General features: G+C 55.6%; 1 protein-coding gene across 2 annotated transcripts in view; it reads left to right on the forward strand.

Annotated features, from left to right (window-relative positions):
* Window positions 1-20,987, forward strand: part of IGF1R (insulin like growth factor 1 receptor) — a 221,020-nt gene that overhangs the window by 45,620 nt on the left and 154,413 nt on the right. The gene's annotated exons all lie outside the window — the stretch shown is intronic.

The following is a 20,987-nucleotide window of genomic DNA, read 5'->3' on the forward strand; positions in this document are numbered from 1 at the left end:
TGCTGGCCTTCCGCTCTGAATTCCTGATGGGACAGGGGCGTGGTGTGCCCGGGAGCACCTAAGCCCTTACCTATGGGCCCTTCCATCCTTGGCGTGGAAGGGTATTTTTGGCGCGGCGCGCCTCCCTTAGCATGACTGTAGTTGGAAGGTAGTTGAATAAAGGGAGAAAGGAAAGACCTATTTCACATTCTGTGAAAGCGTGACCTCCACCCTGTCCGTGGTCCCTAGAGGTTTAGCTGACTCGATGCCGAGGTGTCCGGGTTCACGAGGAGCACCCAGCCGAGGCCGGGAGAGCCCTGGGCCAGCTGCCAGGAGTCCCGGGGGGGGGGGGGGGAGGTGGTCCTTTCAGGGGGCAGTGCACGTGTCCCCCCGGGCTTCCGTTTCCTCCGTCTTTCCGGAAGCGTCGTGCAAATCTCCTGAAAGCACTCCAGTGAAAAAAGCTTTGCAGTGTGATCACGGGGGTGCATTTTGAAGCTGCTTGCATGTTTTCTGCCCTCAGCCTGTTTTTCCGCCGGCACGGCGGAGGTTGCCTGCGTGGGATCGGCACCTGGCGAGCCGGGTCGCCTGGTCTTAAAACGCGACTCTGGTTCCTCGCCCTGCGGCTTTCGCCAGAGTTGAGCTCCACCGGCCAAGGAGGTTCCGCTCGCTGGTGGGAAGGCAGCGTGGCAGCTATAAATAGCTATTATTAAGGAGTGGCCAGTGAAAGGCCCGGGAAGCGTCCACTCACAGATAGCCAAGAAATCCCAGGTTGGTAGGCTTGCCGTGCACCGCCCGCGAGGCCAAGGCCAGACCCCACAGGTAGCTGTGGTTCTGCTTGCCCTCTGGCCAGGGCCGGAGCGGGGCCGGGCGCTGTGTCTGACCCGGCCCCGACGTGTGCGCTCTGTGGCTCCATCCGTGTGCACGTGAGTGTTTGGTCTGTCAGGGGCTCAGGGGCCCCTGCTGGCTGCTGCTGAGACCCCACGGAGCTGAGCGAGCTGCCTGGCCCCTCGCACAGGCCCCTGTTGGCCCGGGTTGGAGGGAGGCGCCGGGCCTGAGCCGCACTCAGGATCGGTCAGAACGGGGCCCTGGTGACGAGATCACGCGCCGGTTTGAGGAAGCCACGTGGTCGGCTTCTGGGCAGCCTTGACATGTAAAACCGTTATCTCAGAAGAAAAAGGCAGCATCCTGTGCAGTGGGAAGACCCCTGATGGCGTTGCTGTGAGAGGCCCGGGTGCCCAGGCCTGTCCGGAGTGCCCCTCGGGGCCACCGCAGTGGTGTTGGCTTTGGTCTCACTGTGGTTTGTGCAGAAGAAGCCGGCAGCAGGATGGAGGGCGTTTCAGCATCCGACGGGCTTCCCCGTCTGCCCTCTGCCAGCTTCTCGTTTCCCTGCTGCTCTCCCCTCTCTGGATGGGCAGCATTCTCTCCCCCCGGCCCCACGTCAGAAGTGCGGGCGTCCCTCGGATGTGTCTTTCTCCGGCTGGACGCCACGCCCCTCCCGTCCAAAGTGTGCTTCTGCGTCCTCTTCTGCTGTCCCTTCTGCCGGTGCCCTGGCCTGGCCCTTTCTCAGCCACCCCACCTCCCCCTGGTGGCCCAGTGACCCACCCAGCACGCGCTGGGACCCACAGGCTCCTCCATCCGGAATCCCGTGGGGTGAGCACCTGGCCCGCCCCTCGGCCCCTCGGTTTCCTGCTCCTGTGGGCCACGCAGCCTCCCCGCCTCCGCCTGCTGCCATGTCCTCGGTCCCTGAGGGTGCTCCGTGCAGACCAGCTGGCCACCGCTCACCGGGCAGACTTCTTGCCCGCCAGGCTGACCTCTGGCCTCGCCTTCTCCGCCCGGAAGCCTTTGGGACGCTGCAGGCTGCAGAGCACCTGGCAGCGGCCCTTCCCGCACCGCAGAGTAAATCCTGGGTGCGTCCACCCACTCAGAGGGCACGGCTGTCACCCCAGGGGCCAGTGCGGCACCTGCTTTGCAGAAGATTTATTGTCAGGAAGATGCGTCTCCCCTCCTCGAGCAGAGAACGGTGTGTAATAGCAGCCCCGAGCGAGCCAAAAGACTCTAGGACAAGGAGATGCGGTGTTTCCCGGGCAATGTTCACGGTCATTGCTACCCAGGAGCCCTGTCTCCAGCGTCTCCAGCTCTTAGCCAGAGCGTCAGCTGCGGGTGGCAGCTCCTCTCTCTCCTGCTCTTGCTGGAAGGGTTCAGGCCAAGGATGCTGGATAAACAGGAAAATCGTCTTAAAAGCTGAGGCTTGGCCCGTGGCACTGCTCACCGCTTTGTGCCAACGGTTGTTTGCTGAAGGCCAGCCACGTCCAGGGAGGGACAGGGTGGATCCAGGTGGAGGACCTGGTTCTTCTCCTGCTTCCTGGTGAACTCAGCCACGTGGTGCTGCCGTTTGCTTTGCTTGCCTGGGGCGCTTTGTGGTGCTTCGTGCCCGGCACGGATGCCCTCCTCCCCCGGGTGCTTCAGGGCCTCACTGCTCACCTGAGTCCCCAGGTGCGTTGGAACCCATCGGGCAGCCCGTGGGCAGCCCCCATCCCGGCATTGCCCTCGAGGAGGAAGAAATCCACAGGGACTGTGAGCCCGGCCGTGGTGGGAGCCGCCTCCCCCAGGGCCGTGGCCTCATCCCCATCAGAAGGGCATCGACTGGGGACGGCGGCCCCGGAGGCTGTCACATCTCCTGCCGCCCTCGAACAAGGGGAGGTCAGGAGAATGGCCGGCGGGAGCTGGCGCGGGAGCAGGCAGGCGGTCACGGCTCCCTTCACCGACGGAGGGAGCCGTCTCACTGCCGTCTCGCCGAGGAGAGCGAGACTTAAAACGCAGGCCAGGGTGTGAAGACGAGAATTCTACTGATCCATCCCCACCGCCCCCGAGGTTCTCCCGTTCTTGGCTCTCGAGGGCTGTGTTGGGGTGTGCGGAACAGTTTCTCACGTCCTCACTTTCTTTTTTTTTTTAAGATTTAATTTATTTATTTTTAGAGAGGCAAGGGAGGGAGATAGAGAGAGAGAGAGAGAGACATCAATGTGCAGTTGCTGGGGGTCATGGCCTGCAACCCAGGCATGTGCCCTGACTGGGAATCGAACCTGCGGCACTTTGGTTCGCAGCCCGCGCTCAATCCACTGAGCCACGCCAGCCAGGGCAAACCTAGCTAGCGTCCACTATGGAGTGGAGCGCTAAAGACTTCCTCATTTTCTTATGGATTGGGGCGCTTGGCCACCAGGGGAAGCAGGTGACTGGTTTGTAAGTCACCTGCTGGGTTGGGGCGAGATCACGGGGCGCGGGGTTTGTGCCCTGAGACCCCATGTTTGGAATGTGCCTTACTTCGTCTTCACATCTCTCCTCTTCTCCCTCTTCCTTTAAAAAAAAATGTTTTTAAGTTACGTGTGAGGGGTGTTTCCTTTTGTGCAATGCCCCCAGGCTCCAGTAAGCCTGGGCCCTTCAGACAGCCCCCGGGGCCGCCTCTGGCTTTGTGTTATCGGAAGGAGCCTGCTGTCTCCCTGCCCCTGGAGGCCCCTGCTCCGGTCAGCTGCTCCCAGCGTGGGGGATCTTTATTTAGAAGGGGGTCACGTGCCCCGGGGCCTCGTTTCTCTGCCTTTTATAGTCAAGCATGGAGCTCGCATTCTGGCCTCCCCGGCGGTCCACTCCTGTTACCACGATGGTGACGCTGGCGTGTGCCCTTGTTTCTCCGGGCCACCCGCGGTGGGGTCCCTGGGCCTTGTCCCCCCCGAGAGGCTCCGTTCGTGGCTTACTGTCACCTCGTTCAGGAATCCCTCTTCCGGTTGTCCCATCAGAAGTTTGTTTGAAAGTGGGGATCTCATGGTGGGCACGAACAAGCTTTCAGAACAAGGCCCCTTGGGTGATGTGTGTGTCCCGGGTGGTTGGTAACAACACCCTGGAGTCCCTTCCAACCCCCGCCCGTCACACCCGCGTGTAACAAGATGTGTCTGGTTGTTCCCTGCACCTAAGAAGCCTCTCTCTTCTGTTGTGTTAACATCTCTGTCCGGCTTGTCTTATTTGTGTGCCGGGGTGGCGTTCCCGACTACTGCAGGGACGATGGGGGGCGTGCGGGCCCACATCCCCTGCCTCCATGGCTAATCTTGTCCTGGATGGCGTTGCTCAACTCGAGGGCGTGGGGTGGTCCCACAGTTAGGTCTGTGCTGGTGGTGGAGACATGCCTCCACTGAGCATGTGCAGGCGCCTGGGGACGCAGGCCCTGGGAGGCAGGGTCTTCGAGGGCCGTCCGAGACTGGAACGCCCTCCGGATTCGGAGGAAACGGGACCCAGCCAAGGTATTCAAGGAATGCCGGTGGCAGGCCATTTGATCTTTCTGACTGTGACACACAGGATGTTGCCCAGAGCGGGCACCTGTCCCGGTGCCTGACTTGGGAGTCTGGGTGGAGGAGATCTAGAGACCCTGTGGAGGGAGGAACCCCACCCAAGGGGGCTTCCAAACTCTGAGCTGTGCGGGGTTCGCGTCCGTGTCTGCTGCTGGGTGGGTAACACACGACTGTGAACTGGGCGCTGAGGTGTCGTCTGATTCCAAATGGCCTCGCCTCTCGGCCGGTGGAGAACCAGCCCGTCCGAGAGCCCGGTGACTGTGTGGACTGCGTCGCAGGAGTGGGCAGGGGGCTGGGTGGGTGTCCGCCTGCGGGGGGACGGCTGTCACCTCGAGTCAAAGAGGGAGGGGGGCCTCCGGGGCTGGTGGGAAGAGCTGAGCCACGGGCTGGGCCCAGGGGCTGGTGGGCAAGACCGTGCGTCTTCCCCCCCACCCCTCCCGGGCCGCAGCTGTCAGGGTGCTGTGGGGCTGCTCAGGACCTCGCTCCCAATGGGTCCCCGATGACACTACGGGGTCCTGGAGACAGCCGCCCCCATCACGGGCCTGCCTGCCTGCCGCCCTCTGTCCGAGGGGTCATCCATCGTCTGTAGGCGGCCCCAAACCTGGGAGGTCTGACTTTCCCCTGCAGACCATCACAGTGTGTGTCACTACTGATATTTTGAAGAATGTAGGATTTTGTGCAACAGGAGATTTAAGAAAATAAACTGCATTCCAGGACGGACACGCGGCGCTTTATGGGACAAGCTGAGACAGACCTTGGGCAGCACCAGATAGACTGCTCAGCGCGTAGTAGGTCCCTGGGATGTGGTAGCAGCTGCCACCCTTTTGAAAAAACGAAACAGAACTCGAGGTGTGAGCGCGGCACTCTGGGCTCTGAAACTCTGAGCGTGGCGCTGGGCCGACCGTGTGCGTTTCCCGCTGCATCTGAACGGGTCTCTGTGGCTTTTTCTAAATGGCAGAACGTCCAGTTGTTATAAATACCGTGGCGTCGTGTGGGAGCGGTTCTTTCTAATTCAACCCAAGTCGTTCAAATTCTTGTTTCTGCCCAGATAAGCCGTATCTTTCAGGAACAGTCACCGAGGCACACACGTCTCTATTGGGGAGCCGGCGGGGCCCCCGGGGTTACACGTCAACTCTGTTGCTTTGGTTATTCTACCCCACGAATTGACTCCACTTCCAGACTGGGTGTGCGGAAGAAATTAAGAAGTATCAACAGGATTCTTGTGTCACTGACATTAAAGAGCATCTCTTGTACATGTGGTTTTTAATTTTTTCTTTTGGGAGAGTACCAAGGTGATTGCAGAGTGGGCGTAGTCTGGGGGGAGGGTGACACGGACGGACATTTTTACCTGTGATGAGAACAGGTCTCACGTAGGGAAGGGAGCCAGGCCTTGGACGCGGCCTGGAGCGTGAGCCTGCGGAGTCTCTCCTGTGGGTGATGCACCCGCTCTGTGTGTGTGTGTGTGTGTGTGTGTGTCTGTGTCTGTGTGTCCTACCAGCTGTGTGTGGATGTCTCTGTGGAAGACTAGCTCTGCGTGTGTCTGCGTGTCCGCGCGCCGTACCAGCTCTGTGTGTGTGTGTGTGTGTGTGTGTCTGTGTCTGTGTGTCCTACCAGCTGTGTGTGGATGTCTCTGTGGAAGACTAGCTCTGCGTGTGTCTGCGTGTCCGCGCGCCGTACCAGCTCTGTGTGTGTGTGTGTGTGTGTGTTAACACTGGCTCCGTGGGTGTGGGTGTGGGTGTGCGCGCTCAGATGCACATGCCGCTTCCTTCTCCCTCCAGCCTCTGTTCCTGTTTGGGCTGCTGTGTCCTGTCTCCTCCCGCCCCCGGCCCCCCCAGCTCCAGAAACAAACACTGGCTCCGTCCGTCTGTCCTCCCCGAGCTCTTCCTTCCGCCCCCCTGGTTCCGGGGACCAGGTGGGTGGGGACGCACAGGAATGTCGGACCCCCTCCCGGCGGCCCACCTCCCGTTTCCTCTCGTCACCGAACAGCAGTCTCTCTCTGTCTCCCTGCCCGGAACACACACTGCCACCCAGCCCTCTCCCCTCTCCCCCTGCCGTTTGTGGCCCCACCCACGTGGGATGGGGACAGAGGCAGTGCCTGGGGGCTCTGGGCTGCCTGTGGCTCTCAGAGAAAAGCCGTGCAGACCGACCTCGAATGCACATTCGAAGGTCCTCACGTGCGACCAGCTTGCAAGGCTGTGGTCTCGGCAGCCCGTGCAGGGAAGCCCGTGGCTGTGGTGCCTGCCTGCTCTGCACTCGGCCCAAGACCGCCAGCCCCCTCTGTGCCCAGGGCCACCTCCGGTGCGGGGGCAGCTGCGCTGTGCCCACATCTGCCCTTGGCCATGGGTCTATGAGCCCCGGCTGCCATTCTGGGGTTCTGGGTAGATGCACGAGCTCGCCTGGGTTTTGGCAGATGCTGAGGCCAGGTCGTCGGGCGTAGAGTGACAGGGCGGAGAAAATAAAAGATTGGGAAGCAAACAGCCTCCGATGCAGGAAGGCACCGCAGAGCTTGCTTGGAGTTACCCGAAACACTTCTTGGGCAGTGGTGGCGTTTGAATTAGGATGTTTCCACCCCCAAAGGGTGTTTGTGGTGCTCTGCAGACCCAGGAAAACTAGACCCGTGGGCTCAGAAAACTAGCTTTGCTCATGCGGCTGAAACCTAGTACAGTGTTTGTGTTCAGATTTCTTTTTCTTTTTTTTTAAAGATTTTATTTATTTATTTTTAGAGAGGGAAGGGAGGGAGATAGAGAGAAACATCAATGTGCGGTTGCTGGGGTCATGGCCTGCAACCCAGGCATGTACCCTGACTGGGAATCGAACCTGCGATGCTTTGGTTCACAGCCCGCGCTCAATCCACTGAGCCACACCAGACAGGCCGTGTTCAGATTTCTTGACCTCAGAATGGCCCCTTACCCGTAGCTCAGGAGATGATATTATTGGGTTCCTAGACTATTCCTCAGCCAGGTGCCAGGGATATATTGTGTTTTCGGTCTCTTCCTCGGTGTGCTTGAAGTGACCGGATCATTTTGTGGTGCGTGGGTCCTTTTATTAGAAGCTTTTGAGTCACTGTCAGAGAAGCTTTCTCGCAGGTTTTAAGCAGCGTGGCGGAAAACGTTCCTCGTGTTTCCGTCTACTCACAAGGCCAGACAGAGAGGCCTAGGTTCCGAAGGTGGTCATGTGCTCTACAGCTTGGTGGTGTGGCCTAGGTGACATGGTGTCATCTTCTGGAGTCATTGGGTTTCTTGCCGCTCCTTCCGCACCTACCACCTCACTGCTGGCCATCGTTCCGGGTTCCACAGGGGTGGAGGCTTGGAGGATCTTGACATTGTAACGTCCTTTTAAATTTATTTTTAATTTATTGATCAATTTTAGAGAGAGAGAGAGAGAAACATCAGTTTATTGATTTGTTGTTCCACTTACTGATGTGTTCATTGGTTGCTTCTTGTACATGCCCTGACCGGGGGTTCGAACCCGCAACCTCTGGTGTATCCAGATGACAATCTAACCCACTGAGCTACCCAGCCAGCGCTTGGCGGCATCATTGTCTATGAATGGAATTCTGCATGTATAATCACCTCAGAAGAAGGCTTCCTTCCCTCCACACAGCTCCACAATGAGTTCTTATTTGTTGAGGAAAAACGCTTAGTCACCGGCTGTCGGGGCTGGCTGAAGAGGCGGAGGCTGAACTCCTGGGTGTGCTTAAATAAAGCCATTTCTATTGATAGGCAATTGATAAAACCACTGAAGCCAACGGAACAGACTGCCATTTTCCGTCCTTCCCAGCAGTCAGCTTGTCTTGTGCCATTTCTGTGCCGGGCAACCAGAGAGGAACGTAACTTACGATTGTGTTGCGAGATAGGATAAAGCATGTGACATTCCGAGAGACAGAGAGAGAGAGAGAGAGAGAGAGAGAGACGGAATTTAGGTGGCATTAAGGCGCTCCATGAATTTTTGCCAAAAGAGGAGAGAGAACAAATTGTAAGAGCCGGGGGTGGGGGATAGAATTCCGTATTTGGGGCTCTAAACGGTAAAAATATTTGCCTCGAGTGAGATCGAGGCCTTTCCTTAAGGTGGTCCACAGTGTTTGCCTGGCATGGTCTACGCCGCCCTCGGCTTGTGAAAAGGGGCCCCCTCCGAAGCTCTGCCAGGCGTTGGAATGTGGTGTAGACGGTTTTGTCAACACAGAATTCTGAATGGTGGTTGAGGTCCCAACCCGAGGCCCCTCCCCTGCCGCCGCCCATCCACCCCCAAGCCTCCTTGGCTTAGGTGTCATTTCTGATCTGACTTCTGCTCATGGCTTTGGCACTCGGGGGGGAAAAATTGTCAAACTCACCCCAGATGGTGCCTTTTGTTGTCTGGTGGGCGAGGCAGGGGTGCTGGTGGGAAGGTGGTGGTTCCCACTTTATATTTGAGATATGTGTGTGTGTGTGTGTGTGTGTGTAAAATCCCTCTCTGAGGGCTTAGTGTGTCCTGGATGCTGATGCTGGGAGGGAGACAAGGTGTCCCTGCAGGGACCTGTAGGTGTGCCGTGGGTATCGCATCCAGGACTCCACCCTCCCAGCTTCCAGCTGTTCTGAGTCGAACCTGGAACCTGTCCACCAGGTGCTGGAGGAGGTAAGGAGGTAAGAAGCAGCAGGAGGTGTGGTTCTTGCCCTCAGAGGCCTGACTCGGTGTCTGCGTGCTGGATTGGGGGTGCATCGCTTACGGGATGAGTTTTCAGCAGCAGGGACGCGTGGTCCACATCTGGTTAGACCCCCTGCGCCATTGCCAGGGCCACCGAGCGAGTTCTCTGCTAGAAGGCCCGTGACTGGTGTCTCCTGACAGAATGGACTCAGTGCATCTTCGTGCCTCCTCCTTTTTCTCCCCGCCTTCCACTCTGGGCCTGAAATGTGGGGGTGCTGGTTTGAGCTCTTTGTAATTTGTGGAGAATTGTTCTCCACAATTCTGTGAGTTCTCTCTCTGGAGTGGGTGCCAAGAACAAAGGCATTCCAGGCGTCCTCTCCCTCCCCTTGTCTCCTGTCCCCCCCGTCGGAGAAAAAACTCCGCGTGTGAGTTTTGGCCCAGAGAAACATTAAATCTATGTTAAGTATGCAGACATGAATGGGCAAAGGAAGGACTGGTGGCAGAAAGGATCTGCCGAAGCAAATAAGTAACGCAGATGGGCAGGAAAAAATACTAGATCGACGGTGCCTTTCAGCTCCAGGTATTTAATGCAAAGATAAAGCGGCGGGGAAAGATTTGTCACGTGAAGTGGCGGGAAGACGGGGGAGTTTGGAAGCTGGCTGGGACTTCTCTGCCAGCTTCTAGAGTGCTTCTATGATCCAAGTGGATCATAGACGGTGTGCGTGGGGCAGCCCACTGCGTGGGGGGTCGTGATTCTCACCACCCTCTGGTCAAAGGGGAAATCCCCAGGCCTGCAAGGTAGGAGGTAACAGCTCATTCAGTAGACGTGTCAGAGTCTTCTCGTCAGAAAGGCTTCCCTGGGCATTCTGGGAGGACTCACGCTTTCTGGGTGTTCCTGGGTGTATCTACACTCTGAAGCCATTTGCATTTTTAGAAGTGTATGTGAACACTTGTTGTCGTGGTTTAGTAAGTGGAGCAGCCGCCCGGAACCCAGTGGACTGGATCCTCTCATCCTGTGCTGGGTGCTCACAAGTCCCGCATGTCCCGGCATCCTTGCTGTGGCCGTGAGAGCGGTTTTAATTGGTGGGTTGGAAAGGCTTCGGAGCAGCTTAGGCCAATGGCAGTGCGTTGTATCAGTGAGTAAATATTTTGAGAAAATGGGAAGGATGAAACCATCTTATGTTTCTTCTGGGGTTTTATGTTGTTGTTCCTGGTTATTAGTAAACAAGTTCGCTTTTTGAGCTGATACAGAAGGAGAAGGAAGCCAACTAGAGCGGCGAATAGTAGCTTCTATATCCTGCATCACTCCCCCATGTCCTGGCCGAATTACTCCATTAGCGTCCCCTACAACCAAAACCTGTGCATTGACTGGACTGATGTTTTAAAGTGAAATAAAGCCAGTCTTTATTTTGGAAAATACAGGGTTTAGAGCAAACAATGCCCAATGGCTTTTATAAGAACAGCATGACTCTGATACCAAAACTGACAAAGCAAAGAGAAAAATAAAAAACATACTACAGACCAATACCTCTCATGCACAGAAACACAAACATGCTTTAAAATTCTAGAGACGCCAATCCAGCAACAGACAAAAAAATGGTAATACTTCACTGCGAAGTCTAGTTTATCCCAGGAACGCAAAGTTGATTTACCGGTTGAAATTCTGTCAATGTAATTCACAATATTAACATGATAAAGTGGAAATAAACATGTGATCCTTTCAGGAGATGCAGGGAATTATTAAACCGAATTCACTAATCATTTCTTCTTTGTCAAGGCGATTTTGTTTTTATTTTTAAATTATTGCCTGCTGACAGATTCCTGGAGTGTGATTATATAATCAAAACAAACCCAGCCTTGCAGTGTGCTTAAGCTGTTATTATTTTTCTTCATTTTTTGGTGTTTTGTTGAAAATAGTCTCCTTATTTGGATTTGCGTTTCTTCATTGTTAGCAAGGTGTAAAACTTTCCCCCATGATTTCTTTCTTTTTTTTAAAATTTATTGGGGTGACATTGGTTAATAAAATTATATAGGTTTCAGGTGTATAATTCTGTAGCACACCATCTGTACCCTGTGCTGTGTGTCCGCTGCCCCAAGTCAGGTCTCCTTCCATCACCATTTACCGCCCCCCCTTACCCTCTCCTACCCACCCACCCATTCCCTCTGGTACTCACCCTACTGTTATCTGTGTCTACAAGGGTTTTTTTTCCCCCCTTAATCCCTTCCGGCTTTTCACCCAGCCCTTCAGTTGTATAAACCTTTCTCCCTCTTACTAATTGATTTTCAAGGAGACTCAACTTTCCGGGTGTTCCTGTTAAGAAAGCTTTAGGCGTGGGCGAGACGTACATTTCCTGGAGGGGGCAGGCCGTCTCTCCAGGTGGGCCCGGGAGGGGCCGTGGCGCGCTGAGTGATGTGAAGCAGGGCCCAGACAGACAGCAGGCCGAAGAAGCCCGTCTGGGGGCGTGCTGGGCACCTGTGCGGACCGCCTAGTGAAAGGAAGCTCCTAGATCCTCATCTGAGCCTGGTCTGGTCCCAGAGCCCCTTCTCCAGGGGCCGCAGCACCTGCTGTCACTCACCTGTGCACTTTCACTGACGTCACAGCTGTCACAGGGAGCGGCCCCCAGGGCCACAGCTTTGGTCTCAATGAAGCTGAGTCCTCCAAAACAGAGGCGCTCTCGTTGCTCTCCTTTGTGGCTAAAGGCGTGCTGGGCTGGGGCAGTGGGGGGGGTCTCCTAGCTCCTGGGGGCTCCCGAGTGCTTTGCTTTGTAGAACACGCCCCGGCTCAGCAGGAGAAGAGAGGTTTTCTCCAGCTGTGGCGAGAAGAGCGGCAGAGGGCGGAGACAGCTGGTCTGGCTCCCAGGCACTCCCAGCTGGGTCCTGCAGACTCACAGCCTTATCTGTGGATTTGGCGACTTAAGGGTGAGCTGCCAGGCTTTGACCCTTCACCTACAGAAGTCTGTCGAGAACTTTGTATTTTCTGAGCCCTTCCTAGGAAATAGCTTCTCGTACCTTCCTGAATCCCCCAGGAAAGGCAGGTGAGCCACGGAGAAACGGGGACTTGGGGAAGAAGACGCAGCCACAGCCACACCCGCGGCCCTGAGGGCCAAGCCCACCGTCCCCTCCTGTGTGGTCATCTGCCCGTCCCCACTTCTGTTCCCCAGGGCTCTGGGGTGGACGAGAGGGAGGTGACGGGGTTAAGCCACGCTGGTCCCCTGCGAACGTGCTGAGGGAGGGAGGGGTCGCCATCGGGCAGTGGACACAGGGCCCCAGCGTTTATTAGGTCAGAATCTTTGTCTCTCGGTGACTTTATTGCCTTCTGAATAGCAAAAAAGAAAATCCAAGTCTAAATCCAGGCATTAACGATGCTGATAAAAGGGTACTTGGGCTAATCTGTGGTCAAAGCTCTTCAAAACGTGTTAGAAGATCCCCCTCCGTTTGGAGGTTTTATAGCCTTCCCCCCTACCCCACCCCCCCACCCCCGCCCCGCCCAGGGCTTCTGCAAGCACCACTGTGCCTGGACCTTCAAGGAGCCTGCTGGTCTCACCCAGGCCTGCGTGTCCCCCTGTTGGACAGCAGGGTGCGGACCCTGGGGTGCAGAGAGACCTCGGCGTGGGTGAATTGGCCCCAGCCCCGTTCCCGATCCCGGCGGCAATTAACCTCGTAGAAAGGGCTGCATTTCTGTTGGCGACGGGCACTTACTGAGCCTCGAACAGGCACTTCTTGAGAACTCCTGTTCAGTCTTTGTCTGGGACCGCAGGGCGGGGGCTGCCACGTTCCCTGTCTCGTGGGGGGGAAACCGAGGCACGGAGATCGGATGTGAGGTGGGTGAGGTGTGAGGCCGCTAAGCAGCGAGTGGGACCCAGGCCTGTGCTCCTGTGACCCCATAGCCCACCCCTCACTCTCCCTGTTGTACCAGACCCTTTCCCCCAGGTGCCATGCGATGAATACGCGCCCACCGGTGACTTGGTGGCCTGTCTTGCCTGGGAGCAGGCCAGGCACCGCGCTTGGCGAATTCTTGGCGGCAGGCTCTAGCTGAGGGTCCCTCCCTCCCACCCTCCCTCCTCCCCTTCCTTGACCCTCTTCTTTACGTGGTCCGTACACGACTCTTCAAGGGAGGATGAAGACAGTGACAGCCGCACAGTGCAGTGACAGATGCTCAATCCTGAAATAACCCGTTCCCCAGTCTTCACACCTCGCTTTTGTCTCAGACTTGAAGCCCCGCCCCCACCCCACCCCCCAGGGCACGAACCACTCATTGACGGGCAAAACTTGGATTCTGATCTGTGATCTAGCACCTCTGTCTGGCTGATTTTTAACCAAGAGATACTGGTATTTTTTTCTTTTTAAGACACTTCTTTAGTCTCGTACAATGGTCTCTAAATGAGTGGATGCTTCAGCTCTGGGGAACGGCAGGCTGGGGTAAAGGGAGAGAGGGACGTGGTTCATGGTCAAACTTTGGGTCTTTTATAACAAAATGACAGAGAGTAACATACCCAGTGTCAGGGAGTGATTTATCGAAATCAGATCGTGGACTGCCGATTTTGCCCCGAATCAGGCTCCTGAAGAATGCGTTTATTGTGTTTATTCTTTATAACATCTTTTTAAAAAGATTTTATTTATTTATTTTTAGAGAGGGAAGGGAGGGAGATAGAGAGAGAGAGAGAAACATCAATGTGCGGTTGCTGGGGACTGTGGCCTGCAACCCAGGCATGTGCCCTGGCTGGGAATCGAACCTGCGACACTTTGGTTTGCAGCCCACGCTCAATCCACTGAGCTACGCCAGCCAGGTGCGTTTATTCTTTCCATAGGTCATCAGGTACCATCTGGTAACAGGGTTATGGTCCATTTTGTAATTTTTTTTTTTTTGGTGATACTTCTTTGCATTAAAAAACACATGCAATAACAACTCACCTTAATGCGTTTTCTGAAGGTAGACTTTTCCACCTTGGCATGTCCTTCCTGGAGAGTAGGCTCTGGGGCAGGGGAGGCCTCCGTGGGGCTCCCCAACAGCCTGAGGCCACGGGCCGGGCCCCTCCGGGCCTTTCCCACGCACTCACACCCCCACCCCCGCGCATGTGGCAGGCTTGGCTGAGGCCTTCCCTGCGCGACCCTGGGAAAGAACACCCAGTTTCCGCAGGTCCATGATTTTGTGACTATACAGTTATGGGATGTATAAATGGGCTTTCTTCACAGCCCAGTGGGAAAGCAGAGTTTGTGCCCCTGTTTCCCGTCCTTTCTCAAATAGGGTGGTTTCTCATGCCGGCCTGCCGGATGCCCGTGTTGGACGTTTTGTGGGTGAACGAGGCGGGAGCACGGAAGGGACAGGGTGTTTGGAAACGAGGATGACTCCGACTGTGGTGCCCGAGTCCACCACTGTGTGCTGGGCGTCACCTCGGCCAGGCCGCCACCTCGCCTGTCTAAGGAAATCAAGGTGTTGGGCCGCATCAGTGGTGTTTGCATGGTCTGGGCCAGACCCACCGGAAGACACAGGTTGGCACCATAACCACAGGACAGCGTATTAAGCGTGTCATTGAAGTGTTTCCAAAGCACATCTTCCGTGACCCAGGGCTCACCCTTCCTACTTGTTCAGTGCCGTGACACTGCTTACTTGGTCCCAGTGCTGGTGGAGATGCTGCCAGCCAGTTTCGACAACTACCCATGAGTGGCAACCGGGGCTGGAGATTAGCCTTTGAGATCTGTCTTCCATTGTCTCATGAAAACGGGGAGCAGAGGCCTTCACACGTTTCTTAGTGGCTCTTCCCAGGGGACCCAGAGGGTTTTAAGAATTCGAGTCTGTGTTCCCAATGGTAGGGTCTATTTTATCGTCCATCCACAAGCATTTCTGAATATCAGAGATCTGCTGTATCTTGGGTCATGTACAGCCATCTTTATCTTGTAAGTTCATTTATAAGTCTATTATTGAAGTAACAAAAATCATGGCAAACTTTATACCTTCCTGTTTTCCCTCATACTTTTTCTTTCAGTGCAAAAAAAAATGAGTATTCCCACATCAGTATAATCACCAGTGAATTTATTTATACTGAAGGGTGTTTTTTAAAATTAGACTTCGGGCGGTAACATAATATTTGAGTGTTTACCGTGAGCCGAGCACTCTAGTAACTCACGCTCGTAAATAACCCCGTTGGCTCCGTTCTAGCCGCGCCTTCCTGGGCCTGTGGAGTCATCAGCCGGATTTTGAGAATAACTTGGTCTGCGTCAAGGCTCTACCAAGTTCCGACTGCCGCGGGCCGGCGCCTGGGAACATACATGGCCATGTTGAAACGTTACCATAGTGATAATTCTCCTGGCATCTCGGGTCATTAAAAGTGGTGTGGCTCACCGGGCCATGCTCTGGGCCAGCCAGACGTCACGGGATGCGGGCTGGCCTTTCCCAGCAGCGCGGCTCACGCCCCGCCGCGGGCCGGCATCCTCTCGAGGGGCCCGAGTCTGCACCACCCCCTCCTCCTCCTCTGCGTGACTCATCTGTCCACGCCATCATTAACCCGGGAGCATGAGTGGCATGTGAAAAATGGTTCCATTCTCCCCTCGTTGGACGGTGGTTGTTTTGCCCCTTGCTTCCTTGTCCCGGAGAATTTTTTAAACGTCGGGCGATGACAAAAGATTAATCATCACGGGTGCTGCTGCTGCTGCCGCCGCCGCCGCCGTGGGTTGGTCTGTTTCCGAGGCTGGCCGGTCCTGTGGCTGGGACTCCGTGCCCCCCCTCCCCCCCGTCCCCTGCCCCCATGGCGGCGCCTCCCCAGGGAGCACTGGTCGTTGGCTCACTCCATGTCCTGTTTCCCGGAATGTGCTGTGGACGCTTCAGTGGACAGTGCCCCCCTTTCAGCCTGGCACAGCCCCGTTCGCCGCGGAGCCCCAGGGTGATAATTAGAGGAGCCTCAATGAGCCCCTTCTCCCCGTAGGAGAATACAGGTTGGAGACCCCGTGGATAGCGCGCCACGGACCCGTCGGGCCAGGGCGAGAAGCAGACCTTTGGAAAATGCGGTTGGAGTTGACGGCGTGGTTCTGCACGGCCGAGTTGTTTGGTTCTGCTTGTTGACTCGAGTTGCTGGTGCTGGGGCCAGTCCAGCTCCTGCCGGCCAAGTGGGTAGCATGAGACCAACTGCATTGATTTCGCAGCATTCAGATTCAGCGGGCACCGGCCGGGGGCTGCCCTCTGCCAGGCTCCCAGCCCAGCTCGGAGGATCCGAAGGCAGGGAGGGGGAGGCAGCCTCTGCCCTGGGGGAGCCCCGCCTAGGGCTCTGATTTGTGAATAAACGGCACGGCAGTGCGACGTGGATTTTATCAGGCCTGTGCGTGAAGTGCCGTAGGACACTGGGAGAGGGTGGGCTGGCTCCAACAGGTCAGGGAAGGGCTCTCAGATTAGCAGGGCACCGAGGGGTGCAGATGCCCAGCCAGCAGGACCTGGGGGCGGGGGCAGGGGTGGGGTGGACAGAGGCAGGGTGAGCATGAATGGGGGCAGGCCGAGATTGGCTCGGAGAAGAAAGGCAGGAAGGCTGCTCGGTCTGCCCGCCCTGGGCGACCGGACATGACTTTCCAGGCCGTGGCGGGGAAGCGGAGGATGCCGTAAGCGGCTCTGTCCCTCGAAGGTTCTCTGAGAGCCACATGGGAGAGAGGGAGAGAAGCTGTGGGGTGGGGAGTGTGAGCGTGGAAAAGGGTGCCGGAGACCTTTTGCAGATGGGTTTCCCGGGCCTTGGTGAGGGATGGAAGCGATGGGCGAGGTGGGAGAAACGCTAAGAACAGAAGGAGGCCCGAGGGCCCGTCACAGAAACAGGCTGATCTTCGGTGCCATTAACCAGGAGAGGAGGGAAAAAAAAAATGAATGGAAATTTGGCAGAGCACGGAGAGAGAGTGTCTGCAGTCTGGACTTGCTGAGCGTGAGGTGCTGTGGCCTGACCGCGTGGAGCTGGTCTGGGAGGGTTCTGGGCGCCCTGGCCGGCTGGAAGGAGGGGCCACCCAGGGGCACCCCAGACCTGTTTTGGGGGACCTCCCAGTTCTTCGGAGGAGTCGTGGGGAGAAGAGAGCCCCCAGGGTGCATTGTTTTAGGAGAAGCGTTTGTCTTTTTTTTTTAAGTACTTTATGCTTTCTGGGTTTTTTAAAAAAATTTTTTAAAGATTTTATTTATTTTTAGGGAGGGAAGGGGGAGAGAGAGAGAGAGAGGTGGGGGGAGGGAGAGAGAGAAGAGAAACATCAATGTGCGGTTGCTGGGGGTTATGGCCTGCAACCCAGGCATGTACCCTAGCTGGGAATCGAACTTGGGACACTTTGGTTCCCAGCCCGTGCTCCATCCACTGAGCTATGCCAGCCAGGGCTGCGTTTGTCTTTTAAACAAGAAGGAGAAGCGGATACGGAGGCTGTCTATCCGTGACATAAAACGCCTGCTGGCGTGTTCCGAGGAGGCACGTGTCGGTGACCCTGCGCAGCGCTGAGCCCAGGGTGGGGGCCGAAGGCATCCCTGAGTCCCGAGGAGAGGAGGCTGTTTGGAAAGGCTGAGGGTCTTCCCATCAGGTGTCAAACATCTCAAGGTGGAAATGAAGGCACCCCAGAGAGGGTTTTATTTAACCCCCAGGTGGTTCAGAGGTGGCCACGGTCTCTCAGGTAGGTAAACTCACCCAAGGCCACTGCCCAACCAACACTGCCATTTGAGAGAGGAGTCCCCCCAAACCCTCAGGCTTGTTCTCAGTAGCCGCTGTTTGCAGCCTAACAGCCTGACAAAGATCAGGAGAGGTGGCCCCCTCCCCCACCCCGCACGGACCACCGCCAGGACCCCGACGAGGTCTGGGTGGGTCATAGGACAGCTTCTGTCTCCTTCCGTTTCCCGAATCGCCATGCTGGGGACCTCGGGTCACGCGCTGAAAGGCATCTGCGGGAGGCCAAGCCTGGGAGTTTGTCCAGGTCACCTCTCATCATCTCTTCCTTTCCCTTCCTCGCAAGCCTTGTGTCTTTATAATTCTGGGCTTCAGACCTGCTAACGGACAAGCCCACTGTGGGAGCTGACGTTCCATGCCCTGAAAGTCCTTCACAAACAGGCCACGCTGGTGACAGAGTGTCCCCGGTGGCAGGTGACCCTCCGATGCCGGCCGTGTGCGCCGCCGTTCTCGGAGGTTAAAGCACGTGCCCCTAGTCCCCGTGAACATGACTCCCAGCTCCACCCGGAGTTTCTGCCACACCGTGGCGTCTCTGGGTCTCGTGTTCCCCGTGACGGCCTCCCTTCACGGGGAGACCGCTCAGGTGTTGTGACTGGGCGTGGGGACAGGTGTTTCCCTGGGGCCCTCGTGCTCTGTCGGATGCACGGTGTGTCACAGAACATACTGGGTTTTGTTTGATTTCACCTTGAAAAAATGTCCAATCGTAGGCTGTTGGTGCATCCTTTATTTCAATGTGGGTCAGCCTCGGTCAACTCTCAGTATTTGTCATCCCACGTTCTTTTTCCCTCGAAGGGAGAGCGGCCCGTGGCGACACACAGCAGGTTTCTGTCCTCCCGCCGTCCCCGGCGCTGCCCGGAGCCACGCAGGTGGCATTCCCTTGGCAGTAAAGTCACTGACCCCAGACCCGCGCCACTTCAGGCTTAGTCAAGCGCTCACAGGGCAACTCCAAACCTGAACAGAGGTGTGAGCTTGATAAAGTCAGCGTGTGTGTGGGACTAATTGGTGACCGCCATTGTGAACATTAACTGCGCTTTAATGATGCCAAGAGGCTGATTGTGTAACATTTCAATGCCTCCTTGAGTTTGAACGAGAACTAAATGCCTGTGGTGCCTTCTTATCTGGGAAGGACTTTAGGGGGAGCCCCTTCGAGCCACTTCCTTCTAAGTGCAATTTTTTCTTTTGCATTGTTTCGACATTCGCCTTCTATGCTAAGACAAATTAGTGGGTTAACATGAATTTTTTTTTTTTTTTTGCTACAACCTGCATGTAAACATTGGTCCTGGGGAAGGACTATGTAACTGCTTCCAATTTCCTGCATTAAAAAAAAACAGATCGGAACCCTTGCTGGCGTAGCTCAGTGGATTGAGCTCGGGCTGCAAACCAAAGTGTCACAGGTTCGATTCCCAGTCAGGCCACATGCCTGGGTTGCAGGCCACGGCCCCCAGCAACTGCACATTGATGTTTCTCTCTCTCTCTCTTTCTCCCTCCCTTCTGTTTCTAAAAATAAATAAATAAAATCTTTTAAAAAAAAGTACAAAACACAGGTTATTTTTAAAAAATAGATTGGTAGAAATATTCTTTCTTTTCTCTGCTTCCCTGGAAAGTGCTGATTGGGTGGCAGCCATAATCATGATGGGGCACAAAGTTGGGGGGCCTGGCAGTGCTGTTGACTGGCGTGCCGGGGGCTCCTGAAGAAAGAGGGGGGGACATGGTCACCTCATCGCAGCCATTCCCCATAGGATAGGTGCTGTGTGACCGCTCTTCACTTCATGTCCAAAGTTGGGGGCGGGGGCGGTTGGCATTTCAACTGGTTCACACACACACACACACACAAATAAGAATATTTTTATAAGTTTTTGAAAAAAAGATTTATTTATTTATTTTTAGAAGAGAAGGGAGGGAGAAAAGAGGGAGAGAGGCATCAATGTGTGGGTTGCCTCTGGTGCACCCCCCACTGGGGCCTGGCCCGCAACCCAGGCATGTGCCCTGACTGGGAACCAAACCAGCAGCCCTTTGGTTCATAGGCTGGTGCTCAATCCACTGAGCCATGCCAGCCAGGGCAGGAATATTTTTGTCTCAATGAGAAAGTCGGGGAGTGGAGCAGGGCTCAGCAGAGCCAGTGGGGACGCCTGACGATGTGCCTGCTTATATAATGGCTCCATTCTTGGGGTCCACGTGGTGGGGTCCACAGCAGCTGCAACCCTACCTGCCCCCAACTTCAGGTTCAAGTGCGTAAAAGCCAGTGCTGTGTTCTCTGTCCTTGAGAGCAGCTCTTGGTCACTGCCCTCGACTAGCGTGTGGCAGGGCAGCGATGCTCTGGTGGGCCCGCGTGGGCCCCTGGGTCCCCAGCCTCAGTGGGGAAGAGGACAGGTGTCCCACCTGAGGAAGACGTGGGTCTTCTGATCAGAAGGAAGTAGTTTGTGAAGACCACCCACCCACCCACCTGAGATGGGCAATACAGGTTCTGGGGTGTGAATACATTGGAGGTACTTCAGGGCGCAAACACACACCTTCAGTTTCTTCATTTAGTGAGTGTAGGGAGGGAGAGACGCACTCTTTCTTTCTTTTTTTTTTTTAAAGATTTTATTTATTTATTTTTAGAGAGGGAAGGGAGGGAGAAAGAGAGAGAGAGAGAAACATCAATGTGCGGTTGCTGGGGGCTGTGGCCTGCAACCCAGGCATGTGCCCTGACTGGGAATCAAACCTGCGATGCTTTGGTTCGCAGCCTGCACTCAATCCACTGAGCTACGCCAGCCAGGGCCACTCTTTCTTCACGAGAAGACACTGTGGGACACAGACCACCTCCAGCCTCGCTCTCCCTCCCACTCCAGTCTCTTCTCCCTGCCCAAAGCTCCCGGCCTCGGGAGAGAGCCTCGTGCTGCTCCCTGCACGGCGTCAGAATGGTCTCCAACAGACACATCCGATTAAAAACTTTCGGGATCACTCACCGAGATGGTTTCCTGTGCAGCGCTCCCCCGAGGTGGGGATTGCAAGTAATTAGTCATCCATTTCATTGATCTATTGTTTTTATTAAAAAGAAAAAAAAAAGTCCAACTAACAGAGGACGTGCAGGGAGCTGCCTAAAGAGTGGAGATGATGTTTTGATTACATTCATCCATATCCTGTTCGTTGTCTTCGCCTCTGTCGCTGCCACCGGTGAAGTTACTAATGTGAACTAATTACCCCGGTTCTGAAAAGCCAGGCTTTTCTAATGCATCTCAGCAAGAAAGGTTAATATTATCAATTGAACAGCATGAATGAAACTGCATGTATTGAACGCGAACCGTCCTAAAAGCTTGGATGAGAAGCCAGTGGCCTCTTTCATGGATCTGGACGCGCAGCTATTGGTGCGCTGTGGTTCACGCCTGCCCTCTCTCGGAGCCTGACG

The sequence above is a fragment of the Phyllostomus discolor genome, chromosome 12 (assembly GCF_004126475.2).
Source record: "Phyllostomus discolor isolate MPI-MPIP mPhyDis1 chromosome 12, mPhyDis1.pri.v3, whole genome shotgun sequence".
Classification (NCBI taxonomy): domain Eukaryota; kingdom Metazoa; phylum Chordata; class Mammalia; order Chiroptera; family Phyllostomidae; genus Phyllostomus; species Phyllostomus discolor.